Raw genomic sequence first — 22,922 nt, 5'->3', positions numbered from 1 at the left:
GTCAGGACTGTGTCAAATATTCTATATTCTGCCCTTGGGTTTTTACGCCCCAGGTGCATTATCTTGCACTTATCCACATTAAATTTCAGTTGCCAGAGTTCTGACCATTCTTCTAGTTTTCCTAAATCCTTTTCCATTTGGCGTTTCCCTCCAGGAACATCAACCCTGTTACATATCTTTGTGTCATCAGCAAAAAGACAAACCTTACCATCGAGGCCTTTTGCAATATCACTTATGAAGATATTAAACAAAATTGGTCCCAGTACAGATCCCTGTGGAACCCCACTGGTAACATGACCTTGTTTTGAATGTTCTCCATTGACTACAACCCTCTGCTGTCTGTCACTCAGCCACTGCCTAATCCACTCAACAATATGGGAGTCTATGCTCAATGACTGCAGTTTATTGATAAGTCTTCTATGTGGGACAGTGTCAAAAGCCTTACTAAAATCTAGATATGCGATGTCTACTGCACCTCCACCGTCTATTATTTTAGTCACCCAGTCAAAAAAACCACCTACAGTGGTTCAGGCCCTGTGAGATACCCCCTCTACATACAGGGGTTTGAATCAGGCATTTGAAATACAGCCATTTGAAATACAGCCATTTTGTGCAAAGATATATTTACTTCAGGCCTACAGTGGTTCAGACCGTGTGAGATACTCCCTCTACATACAGGGGTTTGATTAAGGGATTTGAAATACAGCTATTTGAAATACAGCCATTTTGTGCAACTATATATTTACTTCAGGCCTACAGTGGTTCAGAGCATGTGAGATACTCCCCTACATACAGGGGTTTGAATCAGGCATTTGAAATACAGCCATTTGAAATACAGCCATTTTGTGCAAAGATATATTTACTTCAGGCCTACAGTGGTTCACACCATGTGAGATGCCCCCCTACATACAGGAGTTTGAATCAGGCATTTGAAATACAGTGATTTGAAATACAGCCATTTTGTGCAAAGATATATTTACTTCAGGCCTCCAGTGGTTCAGACGGTGTGAGATACCCCTCTACATACAGGGGTTTAAATCAGGGATTTGAAATACAGCCATTCAAAATACAGCCATTTTGAGCAAAGAAATATTTACTTCAGGCCTACAGTGGTTCAGGCCCTGTGAGATACCCCCTCTACATACAGGGGTTTGAATCAGGCATTTGAAATACAGCCATTTGAAATACAGCCATTTTGTGCAAAGATATATTTACTTCAGGCCTACAGTGGTTCAGACCATGTGAGTTACCCCCCTACATACAGGGGTTTGAATCAGGCATTTGAAATACAGCCATTTGAAATACAGTCATTTTGTGCAAAGATATATTTACTTCAGGCCTTTAGTGTTTCAGACCGTGTGAGATACCCCCTCTACATACAGGGGTTTGAATCAGGGATTTGAAATACAGCCATTTAAAATAAAGCCATTTTGGGCAAATAAATATTTAATTTAGGCCTACACTGGTTCAGATCGTGTGAGATACCCCCTCTACATATAGGGGTTTGTATCAGGGATTTGAAATACAGCCATTTGAAATACAGCCATTTTGTGCAAAGATATATTTACTTCAGGCCTACAGTGGTTCAGACCGTGTGAGATACTCCCTTTACATACAGGGGTTTGAATCAGGCATTTGAAATACAGCCATTTAAAATACAGCCATTTTAGGCAAAGAAATATTTACTTCAGGCCTACAGTGGTTCAGACCGTGTGAGATACTCCCTTTACATACAGGGGTTTGAATCAGGCATTTGGAATACAGCCATTTAAAATACAGCCATTTTGGGCAAAGAAATATTTACTTCAGGCCTACAGTGATGCAGGCCCTGTGAGATACCCCCAAAACAAAAATTGGAACAGGACCCTCAGTTTACGCAGAAGATTTTGTTCAGTGATGAGGCAAACTTTTATGTGAATGGTGAAGTTAACAAACAAAACCACCGCTATTGGTCTGACACTAACCCACATTGGATAGATCCCTCCAAGACTGTTGGAACAAAAAAATTTATGGCATGGTGTGGTATATGGGGTACAAAGATAGTGGGGCCATTCTTCATCAATGGAAACCTCAAGGCCACTGAATATGCGAAATTGCTACATGATGAGTAGTTTTCAAGATGGCAGCGCGCATGGATGCAGCAGCCTGGAGCTCTCCATTTAGATGCCAATTTCTTATTTTTTACATAGTTATTACCTTAATTTTAAGCACAGCGAGTATTCAGTTTGCTACAGCACACACAGCGTATAGTGTGCAAAAGCTACTGGACATCAGAATGAAAGGTCCTGTTCCACCACCACCCCCTAATATCCTGGATGAGATTCTAAGGACATCGGTGCCCGACTGGATGATTATACCGTCAAAGCGACGGCACAGAAGGAGACGGGAAAAGAAGCAGAAGCGGGGCAAGAGGGGCGGCATCAATACTCAATTAAAGAACCCCCCAAACAAGCAAGCACTACCCAGCCTGTTCGTCGCAAATACCCAGTCTATAGTGAACAAGATCGATGAGCTGAGACTGAGGATCTCATCTGATAGGATGAACACTTGCGCCTCATTTTTCACCGAAACCTGGCTAAATACTAACATCCCGGACGAGGCTATTGAACTTGCGGATCGGACTGTCTACCGAATGGATCGAACCGCTGAGTCCAGTAAGAATAAGGGAGGTGGAGTGTGTATTTATGTCCATAAGGCTTGGTGTACCTCCACAGTCATTGCTGAACAATATTGCTCTGCTGATTTAGAACTTATGACACTGAAATGCAGACCGTTCTACTTACAGAGGGAATTCACAGTCGTGTATCTCACCGTAGTTTATATTCCTCCACGAGCAAATGTTAAGCTGGCACTGTCCAAATTGCATAATATTACGAACAGTCTGCAAAATATCCATCCAGATGGAGTGTTCATCTTAGCGGGTGATTTTAACCAAGCCAATCTCAAAACTGTGCTCCCCAAATTCTACCAGTTTGTTAAATTCCCAACTAGGGGGAGAAATACATTGGACCGTGTTTATTGCAACATAGCAAATGCTTATACAGCATCACCTGCCCCCCATCTTGGCAGGTAGGATCACATTTCTTTGTTTTTAGCTCCAGCATACAAACCTCTTATCACCAGGATTAAGCCCACTTTGCATACAATCAGAGTTTGGCCTGAAGGAGCCACAATGAGACTACAGCATTGTTTTGAGGACACAGATTGGGATTTGTTTAAGCAGGCAGCTACAAAGGAAAATCACACAGACTTAAACATATATGCCTCCTCTGTCCTATCCTATATTAAATTTTACATGGACAATGTCACTGATACCAAAATCATTCGGACCTTCCCAAATAGGAAACCATGGATAAACAGAAATGTCCAAAACCTTTTGAAGGCACGTGACATTGCTTTTCGAAAGGGAGACCCAGAGGAGTACAAAACAGCCAGGTCCAATCTGAAGAGGGGCATTAAGGAGGCAAAGCACTGCTACAAAACAAAAATACAACATCATTTTACAAGCTCTGATTCCCGACGCATGTGGCAGGGTATCAAGTCCATTACGAATTATAAGAGCAACACCTGTTCTATCAACACCGGAAATTCTTTCTCTCCTGATGACCTAAATAATTTTTTTGCACGATTTGACAAAGACAATGAGCTGCCTATCATCAAATTAGCCCAGCAAGAGGCTCCATCATGTTCCCTGATGCTGAGAGCACATGAGGTAGAATGGGCCTTAAACCACATTAATCCCCACAAAGCAGCTGGCCCTGATGAAGTTCCTGGAAAAGTCCTAAAAAAACAGTGCTAAACAGCTAAAAAACTGTGTTTACCAGTATGTTTAACAGCTCACTAGAGCAGGCCATTGTCCCCACTTGCCTGAAGTCCTCCACAATTGTCCCAATTCCAAAACAGTCAGGGGTGAAGACCTTAAGTGATTATCGTCCGGTGGCTCTCACTCCTATTGCTATGAAGTGCTTTGAACAACTTGTCCTCAGGCACATGAAGAGCAAGATCTGCACCTCCATGGACCAATACCAGTTTGCTTACAGAGCACATAGGTCAACTAAGGATGCTGTCTCACTTACCCTTCACACTGCGCTGGCACACCTGGAGCAGAGAGACAGCTATGTGCGGATGCTGTTCATTGATTACAGCTCGGCCTTTAACACCATCCCTCCCAACAAGTTGGCAACGAAACTGAACAACTTGGGTCTCAGCTCACACCTGTGCAACTGGATACTGGATTTTCTTACAAAAAGACCACAAGTCGTACGCATGGGCAAGCACTTTTCTTCATCCTTAACACTAAACACTGGGGTACCGCAAGGCTGTGTGTTGAGCCCTCTCCTTTACTCCCTCTTCACAAATGACTGTAAACCTATTCACAATACCAATACCATTATAAAATTTGCAGATGACACGACCGTGATAGGCCTGATCTCCAACAATGATGAAACAGCCTATAGGAAAGAGGTTGAGAACCTAGAGAGATGGAGTAAGAACAACAACCTCATACTCAATACCAAGAAAACAAAGGAGCTAATTCTGGATTTTAGGAAGAAGAAACAAAATGGACACCATCCCATTAGTATTAATGGTGGAAACGTGGAGATAGTTCAAAGTTTCAGATTCTTGGGAGTTCATATTAGTCAGGACCTGTCATGGATAAAAAACACAACAGAAATTACCAAAAAAGGCCTTCAGAGGCTTTATTTTCTGAGGAGTCTGAAGAAAGCACAACTCCCAAAACAGCTGCTAGTCAATTTTTACAGGTGCACCATAGAATCTGTTATCACATACTGCATTACAGTGTTTTACTCCGGCTGCTCTTCTGAGAACAAGAAAACCCTCAAGCGCATCATCAGAATGGCTGGCAGAATCACTGGTACTCAGCTACCATCACTGGAGGACATCTTCACTGCTCGCTGCAGCAACAGGGCAAAAATTATTTGCGGGAATCCAACTCACCCCGGCCACAGCCTTTTCATTTCCCTACCCTCTGGTAGACGTCTTAGAGCCCTACATGCCCGCACCACTAGGCTGAAGAACAGCTTTTAGCCCAAAGCAATCAGTCTCCTAAATGCTCAGAGACTATTGCCCCTTCCAAGGATAGAAACTACCACAGACTGAAAGTGACTGCTGCATTCATGACCCCATGATGATCTCTTGTCTGCAGTGGTGTCTGATCAGTGTGTATATATACTCATAAGCACTTCCTACTTTGCTCTTGCTATATACACTCACCTAAAGAATTATTAGGAACACCATACTAATACGGTGTTGGACCCCCTTTTGCCTTCAGAACTACCTTAATTCTAAGTGGCATTGATTCAACAAGGTGCTGATAGCATTCTTTAGAAATGTTGGGCCATATTGATAGGATAGCATCTTGCAGTTGATGGAGATTTGAGGGATGCACATCCAGGGCACGAAGTTCCCATTCCACCACATCCCAAAGATGCTCTATTGGGTTGAGATCTGGTGACTGTGGAGGCCATTTTAGTACAGTGAACTCATTGTCATGTTCAAGAAACCAATTTGAAATGATTCGAGCTTTGTGACATGGTGCATTATCCTGCTGGAAGTAGCCATCAGAGGATGGATACATGTTCTCATTCTGTTTACGCCAAATTCGAACTCTACCATTTGAATGTCTCAACAGAAATCGAGACTCATCAGACCAGGCAACATTTTTCCAGTCTTCAACAGTCCAATTTTGGTGAGCTCATGCAAATTGTAGCCTCTTTTTCCTATTTGTAGTGGAGATGAGTGGTACCCGGTGGGGTCTTCTGCTGTTGTAGCCCATCCGCCTCAAAGTTGTGCGTGTTGTGGCTTCACAAATGCTTTGCTGCATATCTCGGTTGTAACGAGTGGTTATTTCAGTCAACGTTGCTCTTCTATCAGCTTGAATCAGTTGGCCCATTCTCCTCTGACCTCTAGCATCCACAAGGCATTTTTGCCCACAGGACTGCCGCATACTGGATGTTTTTCCCTTTTCACACCATTCTTTGTAAACCCTAGAAATGGTTGTGCGTGAAAATCCCAGTAACTGAGCAGATTGTGAAATACTCAGACCGGCCTGTCTGGCACCAACAACCATGCCACGCTCAAAATTGCTTAAATCACCTTTCTTTCCCATTCTGACATTCAGTTTGGAGTTCAGGAGCCACCCCTAAATGCATTGAAGGAACTGCCATGTGATTGGTTGACTAGATAATTGCATTATTGAGAAATAGAACAGGTGTTCCTAATAATTCTTTAGGTGAGTGTATATATATGCTGTGAACTGTGAATAGTAATGCTTTCTAGTGCAATGTTTTGTTTTTTTTCTAGTGTAATACTTTAGTTTAAATGTCAGTTCTTGTTCCTCTGTCCATGGCATCTAGGATTGCTCCAAACAACATTTCATTGTATTATACATTGTATTACATTGTATTGTACAGTGACAATAAAGGCATCTTATCTTATGATGTGTTTCCCTCTTTATGCACTGAAGCTGGCACGTTCCCTGAGTTTTTCCAGCAAGATGGGGCACCACCACATTATGGGTGTCAGGTCCGAGCATTACTAGATGAACAGTTTCCTGGAAAGTGGATTGGTCGTCGTGGGCCAGTTGAATGGCCCCCAAGGTCTCCCGATCTGACCCTCTTAGACTTTTATCTTTGGGGTCATCTGAAGGCAATTGTCTATGCTGTGAAGATACGAGATGTGCAGCACCTAAAACTACAGATACTGGAAGCCTGTGCTAGCATTTCTCCTGTGGTGTTGCTATCAGTGTGTGAAGAGTGGGAAAAGAGGGTTGCATTGACAATCCAACACAATGGGCAGCACATTGAACACATTTTATAAGTGGTCAAAAACTTGTAAATAACTCATGAAAGAATAAAGTTACGTTAAAACCAAGCACACCATTGTTTTTCTTGTGAAATTCCCAATAAGTTTGATGTGTCACATGACCCTCTTCCTATTAAAAAAACTAAAGTTGGATTCAAAATGGCCAACTTCAAAATGGCCGCCATGGTCACCACCCATCTTGAAAAGTTTCCGCCCTCACATATACTAATGTGCCACAAACAGGAAATTAATATCACCAAGCATTCCAATTTTATTAAGGTGTATCCATATAAATGGCCCACCCTGTACAACCATTTTGTGCAAAGATATATTTACTTCAGGCCTCCAGTGGTTCAGACGGTGTGAGATACCCCTCTACATACAGGGGTTTGAATCAGGGATTTGAAATACAGCCATTTAAAATACAGCCATTTTGGGCAAAGAAATATTTACTTCAGGCCTACAGTGATGCAGGCCCTGTGAAATACCCCCTCTACATACCGGGGTTTGAATCAGGCATTTGAAAAGTACAGCCATTTGAAATACAGCCATTTTGTTCAAAGAAATATTTACTTCAGGCCTACAGTGGTTCAGACCGTGTGAGATACCCCTCTACATACAGGGGTTTGAATCAGGCATTTGAAATACAGCCATTTGAAATACAGCCATTTTGTTCAAAGAAATATTTACTTCAGGCCTACAGTGGTTCAGACCGTGTGAGATAATCCCTCTACATACAGGGGTTTGAATCAGGCATTTGAAATACAGCCATTTGAAATACAGCCATTTTGTTCAAAGAAATATTTACTTCAGGCCTACAGTGGTTCAGACGGTGTGAGATACCCCTCTACATACAGGGGTTTGAATCAGGGATTTGAAATACAGCCATTTAAAATACAGCCATTTTGGGCAAAGAAATATTTACTTCAGGCCTACAGTGATGCAGGCCCTGTGAAATACCCCCTCTACATACCGGGGTTTGAATCAGGCATTTGAAAAGTACAGCCATTTGAAATACAGCCATTTTGTTCAAAGAAATATTTACTTCAGGCCTACAGTGGTTCAGACCGTGTGAGATACCCCTCTACATACAGGGGTTTGAATCAGGCATTTGAAATACAGCCATTTGAAATACAGCCATTTTGTTCAAAGAAATATTTACTTCAGGCCTACAGTGGTTCAGACCGTGTGAGATAATCCCTCTACATACAGGGGTTTGAATCAGGCATTTGAAATACAGCCATTTGAAATACAGCCATTTTGTTCAAAGAAATATTTACTTCAGGCCTACAGTGGTTCAGACCGTGTGAGATACCCCCTCTACATACAGGGGTTTAAATCAGGGATTTGAAATACAGCCATTTAAAATACAGCCATTTTGAGCAAACAAAATATTAACTTCAGGCCTCCAGTGGTTCAGGCCCTGTGAGATACCCCCTCTACATACAGGGGTTTGAATTAGGCATTTGAAATACAGCCATTTGAAATATAGCCATTTTGTGCAAAGATATATTTACTTCAGGCCTACAGTGTTTCAGACCGTGTGAGATACTCCCTCTACATACAGGGGTTTGATTCAGGGATTAGAATTACAGCCATTTGAAATACAGTCATTTTGTGCAAAGATATATTTACTTCAGGCCTACACTGGTTCAGACCGTGTGAGATACTCCCTCTACATACAGGGGTTTGAATCAGGGATTTGAAATACAGCCATTTGAAATAGAGCCATTTGGTGCAAATATATATTTACTTCAGGCCTACAGTGGTTCAGACCGTGTGAGATATCCCCTCTACATACAGGGGTTTGAATAAGGGATTTGAAATACAGCCATTTAAAATACAGCCATTTTGGGCAAAGAAATATTTACTTCAGGCCTACAGTGATGCAGGCCCTGTGAGATACCCCCTCTACATACAGAGGTTTGATTCAGGAATTTGAAATACAGCCATTTGAAATACAGTTATTTTGTGCAAAGATATATTTACTTCAGGCCTACACTGGTTCAGACCGTGTGAGATACCCACTCTACATAAAGGGGTTTGAATCAGGGATTTGAAATATAGCCATTTTGTGCAAAGATATATTTACTTCAAGCCTACACTGGTTCAGACTGTGTGAGATACCCCCTCTACATACAGGGGTTTGAATCAGGGATTTGAAATACAGCCATTTGAAATACAGCCATTTTGGGCAAAGAAATATTTAATTTAGGCCTACACTGGTTCAGACCGTGTGAGATACACCCTTTACATACTGTCGTTATATTCTACTATTAACCACCTCCGGACCGCTGTACGCACAGACGCGTCCTGGAGGTGGTTGATTCATTCCTCCTGGACGCATATACGCGTCCTCTCGCGAGACGCGAGATTTCCTGTGAACGCGCGCACACAGGCGCGCGCGCTCACAGGAACGGAAGGTAAGAGAGTTGATCTCCAGCCTGCCAGCGGCGATCGTTCGCTGGCAGGCTGGAGATGTGTTTTTTTTAACCCCTAACAGGTATATTAGACGCTGTTTTGATAACAGCGTCTAATATACCTGCTACCTGGTCCTCTGGTGGTCCCATTTGTTTGGATCGACCACCAGAGGACACAGGTAGCTCAGTAAAGTCCCACCAAGCACCACTACACTACACTACACCCCCCCCCCCGTCACTTATTAACCCCTTATTAGCCCCTGATCACCCCTGATCACCCCATATAGACTCCCTGATCACCCCCCTGTCATTGATTACCCCCCTGTCATTGATCAACCCCCTGTAAAGCTCCATTCAGATGTCCGCATGATTTTTACGGATCCACTGATAGATGGATCGGATCCGCAAAACGCATCCGGACGTCTGAATGAAGCCTTACAGGGGCATGATCAATGACTGTGGTTATCACCCCATATAGACTCCCTGATCACCCCCCTGTCATTGATCACCCCCCTGTCATTGATTACCCCCCTGTAAAGCTCCATTCAGACGTCCGCATGATTTTTACGGATCCACTGATAGATGGATCGGATCCGCAAAACGCATCCGGACGTCTGAATGAAGCCTTACAGGGGCATGATCAATGACTGTGGTGATCACCCCATATAGACTCCCTGATCACCCCCCTGTAAAGCTCCATTCAGATGTCCGCATGATTTTTACGGATCCACTGATAGATGGATCGGATCCGCAAAACGCATCCGGACGTCTGAATGAAGCCTTACAGGGGCATGATCAATGACTGTGGTTATCACCCCATATAGACTCCCTGATCACCCCCCTGTCATTGATCACCCCCCTGTCATTGATTACCCCCCTGTAAAGCTCCATTCAGACGTCCGCATGATTTTTACGGATCCACTGATAGATGGATCGGATCCGCAAAACGCATCCGGACGTCTGAATGAAGCCTTACAGGGGCATGATCAATGACTGTGGTGATCACCCCATATAGACTCCCTGATCACCCCCCTGTCATTGATTACCCCCCTGTCATTGATCACCCCCCTGTAAAGCTCCATTCAGATGTCCGCATGATTTTTACGGATCCACTGATAGATGGATCGGATCCGCAAAACGCATCCGGACGTCTGAATGAAGCCTTACAGGGGCATGATCAATGACTGTGGTGATCACCCCATATAGACTCCCTGATCACCCCCCTGTCATTGATTACCCCCCTGTCATTGATCACCCCCCTGTAAAGCTCCATTCAGACGTCCGCATGATTTTTACGGATCCACTGATAGATGGATCGGATCCGCAAAACGCATCCGGACGTCTGAATGAAGCCTTACACGGGCGTGATCAATGACTGTGGTTATCACCCCATATAGACTCCCTGATCACCCCCCTGTCATTGATCACCACCCCTGTCATTGATCACCCCCCCTGTCATTGATCACCCCCCCCTGTCATTGATCACCCCCCCTGTCATTGATCACCCCCCCTGTCATTGATCACCCCCCTGTCATTGATCACCCCCCTGTAAGGCTCCATTCAGACATTTTTTTGGCCCAAGTTAGCGGAATTATTATTTTTTTTTCTTACAAAGTCTCATATTCCACTAACTTGTGACAAAAAATAAAATTTGACATGAACTCACCATACCCCTCACGGAATCCAAATGCGTAAAATTTTTTAGACATTTATATTCCAGACTTCTTCTCACGCTTTAGGGCCCCTAGAATGCCAGGGCAGTATAAATACCCCACATGTGACCCCATTTCGGAAAGAAGACACCCCCAGGTATTCAGTGAGGGGCATATTGAGTCCATGAAAGATTGAAATTTTTGTCCCAAGTTAGCGGAACGGGAGACTTTGTGAGAAAAAAATAAAAAATATCAATTTCCGCTAACTTGTGCCAAAAAAAAAAAATTTCTATGAACTCGCCATGCCCCTCATTGAATACCTTGGGGTGTCTTCTTTCCAAAATGGGGTCACATGTGGGGTATTTATACTGCCCTGGCATTCTAGGGGCCCCAAAGCGTGAGAAGAAGTCTGGTATCCAAATGTCTAAAAATGCCCTCCTAAAAGGAATTTGGGCCCCTTTGCGCATCTAGGCTGCAAAAAAGTGTCACACATCTGGTATCGCCGTACTCAGGAGAAGTTGGGGAATGTGTTTTGGGGTGTCATTTTACATATACCCATGCTGGGTGAGATAAATATCTTGGTCAAATGCCAACTTTGTATAAAAAAATGGGAAAAGTTGTCTTTTGCCAAGATATTTCTCTCACCCAGCATGGGTATATGTAAAAAGACACCCCAAAACACATTCCCCAACTTCTCCCGAGTACGGAGATACCAGATGTGTGACACTTTTTTGCAGCCTAGGTGGGCAAAGGGGCCCATATTCCAAAGAGCACCTTTCTGATTTCACTGGTCATTTACCTACTTACCACACATTAGGGCCCCTGGAAAATGCCAGGGCAGTATAACTACCCCACAAGTGACCCCATTTTGGAAAGAAGACACCCCAAGGTATTCCGTGAGGGGCATGGCGAGTTCCTAGAATTTTTTATTTTTTGTCACAAGTTAGTGGAAAATGATGATTTTTTTTTTTTTTTTTTTTTCATACAAAGTCTCATATTCCACTAACTTGTGACAAAAAATAAAAACTTCCATGAACTCACTATGCCCATCAGCGAATACCTTGGGGTCTATTCTTTCCAAAATGGGGTCACTTGTGGGGTAGGTATAATGCCCTGGTATTTTAGGGGCCCAAATGTGTGGTAAGGAGTTTGAAATCAAATTCTGTAAAAAATGACGAGTGAAATCCGAAAGGTGCTCTTTGGAATATGGGCCCCTTTGCCCACCTAGGCTGCAAAAAAGTGTCACACATCTGGTATCTCCGTACTCAGGAGAAGGTGGGGAATGTGTTTTGGGGTGTCATTTTACATATACCCATGCTGGGTGAGAGAAATATCTTGGTCAAATGCCAACTTTGTATAAAAAAATGGGAAAAGTTGTCTTTTGCCAAGATATTTCTCTCACCCAGCATGGGTATATGTAAAAAGACACCCCAAAACACATTCCCCAACTTCTCCCGAGTACGGAGATACCAGATGTGTGACACTTTTTTGCAGCCTAGGTGGGCAAAGGGGCCCATATTCCAAAGAGCACCTTTCGGATTTCACTTGTCATTTACCTACTTACCACACATTAGGGCCCCTGGAAAATGCCAGGGCAGTATAACTACCCCACAAGTGACCCCATTTTGGAAAGAAGACACCCCAAGGTATTCCGTGAGGGGCATGGCGAGTTCCTAGAATTTTTTATTTTTTGTCACAAGTTAGTGGAAAATGATGATTTTTTTTTTTTTTTTTTTTTTTCATACAAAGTCTCATATTCCACTAACTTGTGACAAAAAATAAAAACTTCCATGAACTCACTATGCCCATCAGCGAATACCTTGGGGTCTCTTCTTTCCAAAATGGGGTCACTTGTGGGGTAGTTATACTGCCCTGGCATTCTAGGGGCCCAAATGTGTGGTAAGGAGTTTGAAATCAAATTCTGTAAAAAATGACGAGTGAAATCCGAAAGGTGCTCTTTGGAATATGGGCCCCTTTGCCCACCTAGGCTGCAAAAAAGTGTCACACATCTGGTATCTCCGTATTCAGGAGAAGTTGGGGAATGTGTTTTGCGGTGTCATTTTACATATACCCATGCTGGGTGAGAGAAATATCTTGGCAAAAGACAACTTTTCCCATTTTTTTATACAAAGTTGGCATTTGACCAAGATATTTATCTCACCCAGCATGGGTATATGTAAAATGACACCCCAAAACACATTCCCCAACTTCTACTGAATACGGAGATACCAGATGTGTGACACTTTTTTGCAGCCTAGGTGGGCAAAGGGGCCCACATTCCAAAGAGCACCTTTCGGATTTCACTGGTCAGTTTTTACAGAATTTGATTTCAAACTCCTTACCACACATTTGGGCCCCTAGAATGCCAGGGCAGTATAACTACCCCACAAGTGACCCCATTTTGGAAAGAAGAGACCCCAAGGTATTTCGTGATGGGCATAGTGAGTTCATGGAAGTTTTTATTTTTTGTCACAAGTTAGTGGAATATGAGACTTTGTAAGAAAAAAAAAATAAAAATAAAAAATCATCATTTTCCGCTAACTTGTGACAAAAAATAAAAAGTTCTATGAACTCACTATGCCCATCAGCGAATACCTTAGGGTGTGTACTTTCCGAAATGGGGTCATTTGTGGGGTGTTTGTACTGTCTGGGCATTGTAGAACCTCAGGAAACATGACAGGTGCTCAGAAAGTCAGAGCTGCTTCAAAAAGCGGAAATTCACATTTTTGTACCATAGTTTGTAAACGCTATAACTTTTACCCAAACCATTTTTTTTTTACCCAAACATTTTTTTTTTATCAAAGACATGTAGAACAATAAATTTAGAGCAAAATTTATATATGGATGTCATTTTTTTTGCAAAATTTTACAACTGAAAGTGAAAAATGTCATTTTTTTGCAAAAAAAATCGTTAAATTTCGATTAATAACAAAAAAAGTAAAAATGTCAGCAGCAATGAAATACCACCAAATGAAAGCTCTATTAGTGAGAAGAAAAGGAGGTAAAATTCATTTGGGTGGTAAGTTGCATGACCGAGCAATAAATGGTGAAAGTAGTGTAGGTCAGAAGTGTAAAAAGTGGCCTGGTCTTTCAGGGTGTTTAAGCACTGGGGGCTGAGGTGGTTAATTATAACACCCATTTAGGGCAAGATCCTAAATTTTAAAAATATGAGGAGAGGGTCAAATAAAGGACGTGGCCCAGGTCGTGGTGCTGCTGGTGGAGCTCCAGTTGCAGGGACAGGATGTGGTCGATCTGTGCCAGCTACACGCACAAGTGAAACCCTTTCCTCAGGTGCGAGTAGGCGACAAAACTTGCAGCGGTATTTGGTCGGGCCTAATGCTGCTCTACGAATGGTGAGGCCTGAACAAGTACAGGCGATAGTAGATTGGGTTGCTGACAGTGGATCCAGTTCCTTCACATTGTCTTCCACCCAGTCTCCTGCTGAAAGACCATAGTTGGCACCTGCAGCCGATGTCCATCAGTCTTTCACCTTACCCCCTTGCAAATCAGCCAAGTAGTCTGAGCCCCAAGTCATGCAAGAGTCTCTTCTGGTTTTTGATGACTCTGTTAGCAGGGTTTCCCAGGGCCATCCACCTAGCCCTGCCCAGAAGTGGAAGAGATTGAGGGCACCGATGCCTAACCACTTTTTTTTCAAGATGAGTACATGGGAGGACCATCGCAGCGAGGCTCTGATGATGACGAAACACAGGTGCCAACTGCTGGGGCTTTCGAAAGTGTGCAGACCGACAAGTAAGTCAGGGGTGAAGACTGGGTGGAAGATGATGTGGAGGACGATGAGGTCGGTGGTCGCACAGAGCCACCAGCACAGCAGAAGAGGGAGCAGGGTGCAAAAGCGGAGCGGCCGTCCTCTAGACAGTACACCTCCTACTGTCCACTGCAGCAAGGGACCGAACACACCAAAGTCATCTCCAAGTAGTTCCCTGGCGTGGCAGTTCTTTAGACAATGTGCTGACGACAAGACACGAGTGTTTTGCACGCTGTGCAATCAGAGCCTGAAGCGAGGCATAAACGTTCTCAACCTGAGCACAACCTGCATGACCAGGCATTTAAGTGTAAAGCACGAGCTGCAGTGGAGTAGACACCTCAAAAACCAAGAAAGGTCTCTGGCTCCTCCTGCTTCCTCTACTGCTGCAGTCACAGCCTCTTCATCCACCTCTGGAGTGACAGTGCCACCTGGCACCCCACAAACAGAGGATCTGCCAGCAACACCAACACCTGGGTCACCAAGCATCTCCACAATGTCCCACAGAAGCGTTCAGCTCTCCATATCCCAAACGCTGGAGAGGAAGAGAAAGTACCCCCCTACCCACCCGCGATCCCTGGCCCTGAATGCCAGAATTTCTAAATTACTTGCCTTTGAAATGCTGTCATTCAGGTGTGCACTTCACAACGCCATTTGTGGCAAGGTGCACCTAACTATGGATACGTGGACCAGTAAACACGGTCACGGTTATATCTCCATAACAGCACACTGGGTAAATGCAGTGGCGGCTGGGCCTGAGGCGGATAGCAGTTTGGCGCATGGCCTTTCACCACTGAGGGTTGCAGGGCGCTTCAGTTTGCCTCCTGTTGCTTCCCTGCTCCTACTCTGCTTCCTCATCCTCTACCAGCTCCTCATCCGGTCAGCATAACACCTTCACCACCAACTTCAGCACAGCCAGGGGTAAACGACAGCAGGCAGTTTTAAAACTTATCTGTTTGGGGGACAAACCCCACACCGCACAGGAGCTGTGGACGGGCCTTGAACAACAGACCGATGATTGGTTTGTGCCAGTCAGCCTCAAGCCCGGCCTGGTGGTGTACTATAATGGGAGAAATCTCGTAGCAGCTCTAGGACTAGCTAGTTTGAAGCACATCACTTGCCTGGCGCATATGATGAATTTGGTGGTGCAGAGATTCCTTAAAAATTACCCCGACATGTCAGAGCTGCTGCATAAAGTGCGAGCCGTCTGTGCGCGCTTTCGGCGTTCTCACCCTGCTGCTGCTCGCCTGTCAGCGCTGCAGCGTAACTTCGGCCTTTCCGCTCACCGCCTCATATGCGACGTGCCCACAAGATGGAACTCCACCTTGCACATGCTGGCCAGACTGTGCGAGCAGCAGCAAGCGATAGTGGAGTTTCAGCTGCAGCACGCACGGGTGAGTCGCTCGGCGGAACAGCACCACTTCACCACCAATGACTGGGCCTCCATGCGAGACCTGTGTTCCTTGTTGCGCTGTTTTGAGTACTCCACCAACATGGCCAGTGCCAATAATGCCATTCTTAGCGTTACTATCCCACTTCTATGCCTCCTTGAAAAAACGCTCCTGGCGATGATGGAAGAGGATGTGGCACAGGAGGAGGAGGAGGAGGAAGAGGGATCATTTCGTAGGGTTTCCGGCCAGTCATTCCCAAGTGGCTCCGAGGGTGGGTTCCTGCACCCACAAACCCAAGGTACACAATTGTCCATCCAGGGCACAGTTCTGGAGGATGAGGAGGTGGAGGATGAGGAGGAGGAGATGGAGGAGGAGGAGGAACCATGTTCACAGCAGGGTGGCACCCAGACCAGCTCATGGCCATCACTGGTGCGTGCATGGGGGGATACAGAGGACACAGACGATACACCTCCCACAGAGGACAGCTTTTCGTTGCCTCTGGGCAGCCTGGCACACATGAATGATTACATGTTGCAGTGATTCCGCAACGATCGCCGAGTTGCCCACATTCTAACTTGTGCTGATTACTGTGTCCACGCTGCTGGATCCCCGTTACAAGGACAACGTACCGTCCTTAATTCCGTCACTGCAGCGTGATTGGAAGATGCGCGAGTACCAGCGCACGCTGGTAGACGCGGTGCTGGTGGCATTCCCACCTGACAGTGGGGGCACAGTGGAAGCACAAGGCGAAGGCAGAGGACGAGGAAGAGGGCAGGGTTAGCATGGCCGAAATGTGGAAAAGCTTTGTCAGCACGCCACAACAACCAGCACCACCAGCTGATATGGAACGTCTAAGCAGGAGGCAGCATTTCACCAACATGGTGGAGCAGTATGTGTGCACACGCCTACACGTACTGAATGACGGGTCTGCCCCCTTCAACTTCTGGGTCTCCAAATTGGGCACATGGCCTGAGCTTGCCCTTTACGCCTTGGAGGTGCTGGCCTGCCCTGCAGCCAGTGTATTATCTGAACGTGTGTTTAGCACGGCAGGGAGCGTCATCACAGACAAGCGCAGCCGCCTGTCCACAGCCAATGTGGACAAGCTTACGTTCATTAAAATGAGCCAGGCATGGATCCCTCAGGACTTTCCGTACCTTGTGCAGAATAGACATGTATACCGGCACTAAGCAGCCATTGTTATACTGCAGCGCAATTGCTCATGTTTGTACAGTATTTTGGATATTTCACACTCTTTTGGAGTGTACCTTAATTTTACTAAATTAAATGAAAACCAAAAACCTGTGTTGCCTATCTCGTCCTCCTCCACCGCCGCTTCCACCTACTCCGCTACGTCCACCACCTCCTCAAACTCCTACTCCATATGGAACTCCACCGCATAAATCCGTTTATTTATTTTTGTACATGTTTTATTTTATATCATTTCACTACTTTGTCATTTACATTTTCTGGCGAAATAAACAAATTTTTGGGTGTATAGTACCACTGCTATACCTAGTAGACAGGTTAAAAAAATATATAATTGTCAGTTATGTATTCTGGTGAAATTCACCAATTTTTGGGTGTGATGTACCACTCCTATACCTAGTTGACAGCTTAATAAATTTCAATAATTTTTACATTCTTGGGTTGACATTATACAATTTTAGACGTGAACACCTGCTATGCATAGGTGACAGGGAATAAAATTTAATAAATTATTCAGTAATTAATGCGCACCACATCCTTACATTCAAACATACATTGAAAAGTTGTCACACTTTTATGCTTTAATAATTTTTCCCATATTTCAACTCTAATTTTAAATTAGAAAAAATGGATACTCCCTTAAATTTGGTCTCTTTTTCTCATGCTCCTTCCCCGCCACCCATAATCACCATGGTAGGCGCATAAAAGAGCATCGAAAGTTGATAGAGCAGATATCAAATTGGATCGTGAACATCACGGGGACGTGCGACATGGTGGGGCAGTAAGTGTGCACACGCCTACACGAACTGACTGACAGGGGTCAGCCCCTGCAACCTCTGGGTCTCCAAATTGGGCACATGGCCTGAGCTTGCCCTTTACCCCTTGGAGGTGCTGGCCTGCCCTGCAGCCAGTGTATTGTCTAAACATGTGTTTAGCATGACTGGAGGGGGTTATCACAGGTTATATTTCCCAATGTTTTGGGGTGTACCCTAATTTTAAAAATAAAATTTAAAACCAAAGACCAGTGTAGGCTACCTCCTCCTCCACCGCCGCTTCCACCGACACCGCCACATCCACCGCATCCTCAACCTCCTACTCCATATGGACCTGGTCCTCCTAGATCAAGATTATTATTTTTTATTTTTACCTATTTTATGTTATTTAAAGTCATTTGCCTATCCACATTTGTTTGCAGAGCACTTGCCGTGCTCTTAACCACATTTTGACGCCATTTGCAGCCCTCTAGCCCTTTCCATTACATTTTTACAGCCATTTTAGTGCTCAAAAGTTCGGGTCCCCATTGACTTCAATGGGGTTCGGGGTCAAGTTTGGGGCAAGTTCGGGTCCCGAACTCGAACTTTTTTCCGAAGTTCGGCCGAACCCGTCGAACCCGAACATCCAGGTGTCCGCTCAACTCTAATCAGGATGTCTTCAGTTCAGTCTTTTTGCCTTTTCAGGAAGGAGATAATACCACAGCATGTTGCGGTTTTATCTCTGTCCAAAATTCCAGAACACTTGCCGGAATGCCGGATCCGGCATTTTTTCCCATTGACATGCATTAATGCCGGATCAGGCCCCGAGTGTTCCTGCATTGCGGTCTGCGCATGCTCAGACCGCAAAAAATTTTGAAAAAAATAAATGCCGGATCCGTTTTTCCAGATAACACCAGAGAGACGGATCTGGCATTTCAATGCATTTGTCATACGGATCAGGATCCTGATCCGTCTGATAAATGCCATCAGTTTGCATACGTTTTTACGGATCCGGCAGGCATTTCCAGCGATGGAACTGCCTGCTGGAATCCTCTGCCGCAAGTGTGAAAGTACCCTAAGAAAAAAAAAAAACAAATTAGGCATTTTATTATTATTTATGCGCTCACTTATATATAACGGTACTATATTCCACGGCGCTTTACAGACATTAGCATCACGCTGTCCCCAATGGGGCTCACAGTGTAAGTTCCCTATCAGTATGTCTTCGGTGTGTGATGAATATTCATCGCAAAGATGCAAGCTTTTGAAGTTACTAACCAAACAGACATTTTTTGCCAGGGGGAGAGCATCACTCTAATGCAAAAGTAATTCTTTACATAATTTGAAGGAAGACTGATGCCGGATGTTATGCCTAGTGCCTGCGGGGGACAGTTCATGGCACAGAGATTTAATAGGTATAACACAATGTATCAGCAAAGCCAAGAGTGTTCCCATAAAAAAGTACTATGTGTGCTATGCGACTTACATGTATTAGCATTTTTAGACTCTTTATAGTCTCAGTCACATAAATAGACAAATGTATAAAAACTGGTCAGGGCACAGTGGAAGACAGCATCCACCTTTCAAACGTCATTATAAGTTACATTTTAACTTACTAATTTGAATTTCGCACTCTTCCGCCTAGCTTTATGATATAACGACATCTATATTTATTACCCGTTATGACATATTATACTTTGATCTTCTAACCTTGGATGCTAGTTGATTATTATACAGCTTTTTGATAGATCTAAATGTTCCCTTTTATATCCATTTTCTAATGAAACAAACTTGACTGAAACAGCTTTTCCATGTAGTCTAGAAGGATATCTAGTGTGGGTCCTCTGCTTGGGACCCCATCTATGAGCCAGAGTAATGATCCACTGACAAAGAGCAGTACTTGATCTGGTAGACCTAGCCCATCCATATGTTGCATAGTAGACCATCCACTTTAATGGCTGCATGTAATACTACAAGGCTGCCCACATGCCCGCTGCAGCCAGTCCCACCATTGAGGCCAGTTACTGGTTACAGCCATCACATGGGTAGATGGACATGTCATCGCTGTAAAAAAATAAAGACTAGATAGGAGCACCTGATTGGGCATAAATCTTATAGGGAAATTTCTTGGTAGGCCGAAGCCCAGGGGGCCTCCCAAGCCCTGCTCTCTGCCGCTTACTGGGTACATAATGAGCTCTCAGTGGTAATTAACAGTGTGAGAATCAGGTACTCATGTACCCGGCCAGCGACTGCACATGCCCGTCTGAATTCAACTGCTGCGGCTGAAATTCAACTTGCATCTCACGTCCACAGTGCTGCACTGTGGTATATGGTTCTGCTGGAAGGTGTTTTGCGCTATGGTATTGCTGACCTCACCTACTTGTGTTGCCCCGCCTTTCTGTCAATTTGGACCTGTCTACAACATGGGTCCACTTTTAGTTTTTTCCAAGGCCACTTTAATTTCCCAGTCCGCCCCTGCCTGAGGGGCAGAAATGGAGCAGTGGGAGATTTACCAGGTGACTAATGGGTTATTTTATTTTATTTTATGGCATAACCCTTGGTTTTAGTGACTAGGAATGATTGAACTTGTGTTTTGAAGTTCAGCGTACAAGGTTATCTAAGAATTCCGTTATCACGGACCATAAGTGGTATCAGAATCACTAACGGAATTCTTAGATAACCTGAACCAGAACCTTGTACGCCGAACTTGAAAATATAAGTTCGCTCATCCCCAGTTATGACTTATGAACATTCTATGTACAACCAAAACAGAGTATACAAGGCATGTTAAATGGAGTAGGGTCTAAAATAGATGAGCATTCCTGTGGCCTAAGGCAAATTCCATACAAATGGCACCAGCTATTATGTGTCATTTACAGCAATGATGTTCTCTTATGATGCAGAGAGACTCTATCCTTACATCACTGGTGGGGGGAGAGGTATAACTGAAATAGTCATCAATCTTTTTTTAATGAAACTGAGCTGCACTGCCAAGCAGAACCTATAGATAGGTGTGGTACTTATTCTTCGACTATAATGCCAAAGTTAAGACCAATGCCTTTATGCAGAGTTACCTATCGTTAGCATTTAAACCCATTTCGATCAGACTCTTCATGATCTTTATGTGTCACGAGTAACACAGATGTCTAGGAGATAGTCTGTTGTTAGTTTTTTTTCCTATTTGCATTAAATATACCCATTTCTTGACTTTTAATGCACTTAATACAGTGACTAAACTACAGAAAAATAAATTTATTTAGAACTGATGAGAGCACACTCCTGCAAGGAGAATAACACAAGCCTGTGCTTTAACCCCTTCATGACATTTTTCACCTTAAGGACCAGGCCATTTTTAGCAAATCTGACACGTGTCACTTTATGTAGTGATAACTTTAAATGCTTAAATGCTTTTACTTATCCAAGCAATTCTGAGATTGTTTTCTCGTCACATATTGTACTTCATGACAGTGGTAAAATTGAGTCAAAATATTTCATTTTGATTTATAAAAAAAATGCCAAATTTACCAAAAATGTGGAAAAATTCACTTTCTCTGCTTTTAAAACAGATAGTGATACCTCCTAAAATAGTTATTACTTTACGTTTCCCATATGTCTACTTCATGTTTGGGTCATTTTGTAAATGACATTTTCTTTTTTTGGGACGTTAGAAGGCTTAGACGTTTAGAAGCAAATCTTAAAATGTTTACGAAAATTTCCAAAACCCAATTTTTAAGGACCAGTTCAGTTCTAAAGTCACTTTGTGGGGCTTAGATAATAGAAAGCACCCATAAATGGCCCCATTTTGTAAACTACACCCCTCAAAGTATTCAAAACTGATTTTACAAACTTTGTTAACCCTTTAGGTGTTCCACAAGAATTAAAGGAAAATGGAAATTTCAGATTTTTTTTTGCAGATTTTCCATTTTAATCCATTTTTTTTCTGCTAACAAAGCAAGGGTTAACAAACAAAACTCAATGGCCCCTTTCACACAGGCGAGAATTCCACGTAGGTGCAATGCGTGAGGTGAACGCATTGCACCCGCACTGAATCCAGACCCATTCACTTCAATGGGGCTGTGTACATGAGCAGTGATTTTCACGCATCACTTGTGCGTTGCGTTGCGTGAAAATCGAAGCAAGCTATATATTGTGTGTTTTTCACGCAACGCAAGCCCCATAGAAGTAAATGGGGCAGCGTGAAGATTGCAAGCATCTGCAAGCAAGTGCGGATGTGGTGCGATTTTCACACATGTTTGCTAGGAGACGATCGGGATGGGGACATGGTTATAAGGGAAAATAATAGCATTCTTAATACAGAATGTTTAGTGAAATGTCCATTGAGGGGTTAAAAATAATAAACAAATTTAACTCACCCCATCCACTTGGATCTCATAGCGGATCTCCTCTTCTTTCTACTTTCTTCAGGACCTGGCTAAAGGACCTTTGATGACATCACCGTGCTCATCACATGGTCCATCACATGGTCCATCACCATGGCGATGGACCATGTGATGAGCGCAGTGACATCATAAAAGGTCCTTTAGCCGGGTCCTGATGAAAGTAGAAAGAAGAGGAGATCCGCCACGCGACCAAGTGGATGGGGTGAGTTAAATTTGTTTATTATTTTTAACCCCTCAATGGACATTTTACTAAGTATTCTGTATTAAGAATGCTATTATTTTCCCTTATAACCATATTATAAGGGAAAATAATAAAATCTACAGAACACCTAACCCAAACCCAAACTTCTGTGAAGAAGTCCGGGTTCGGGTCTGGGTACCAAACATTAAAACACTTTGCACTCACGCAGAAAAATCGCGCATTTTCCCGCAACGTACCCGCATCTTGTCCGGCCCTCACACGCGATGCCCGTGGGAAAGAGGCCAATATTTACTACCCTGATTCTGTAGTTT

Source organism: Bufo bufo, chromosome 1 (assembly GCF_905171765.1).
Source record: "Bufo bufo chromosome 1, aBufBuf1.1, whole genome shotgun sequence".
Taxonomy (NCBI): domain Eukaryota; kingdom Metazoa; phylum Chordata; class Amphibia; order Anura; family Bufonidae; genus Bufo; species Bufo bufo.
The sequence above is the reverse complement of the archived record's forward strand: the minus strand, read 5'-3'. Positions refer to the sequence as shown.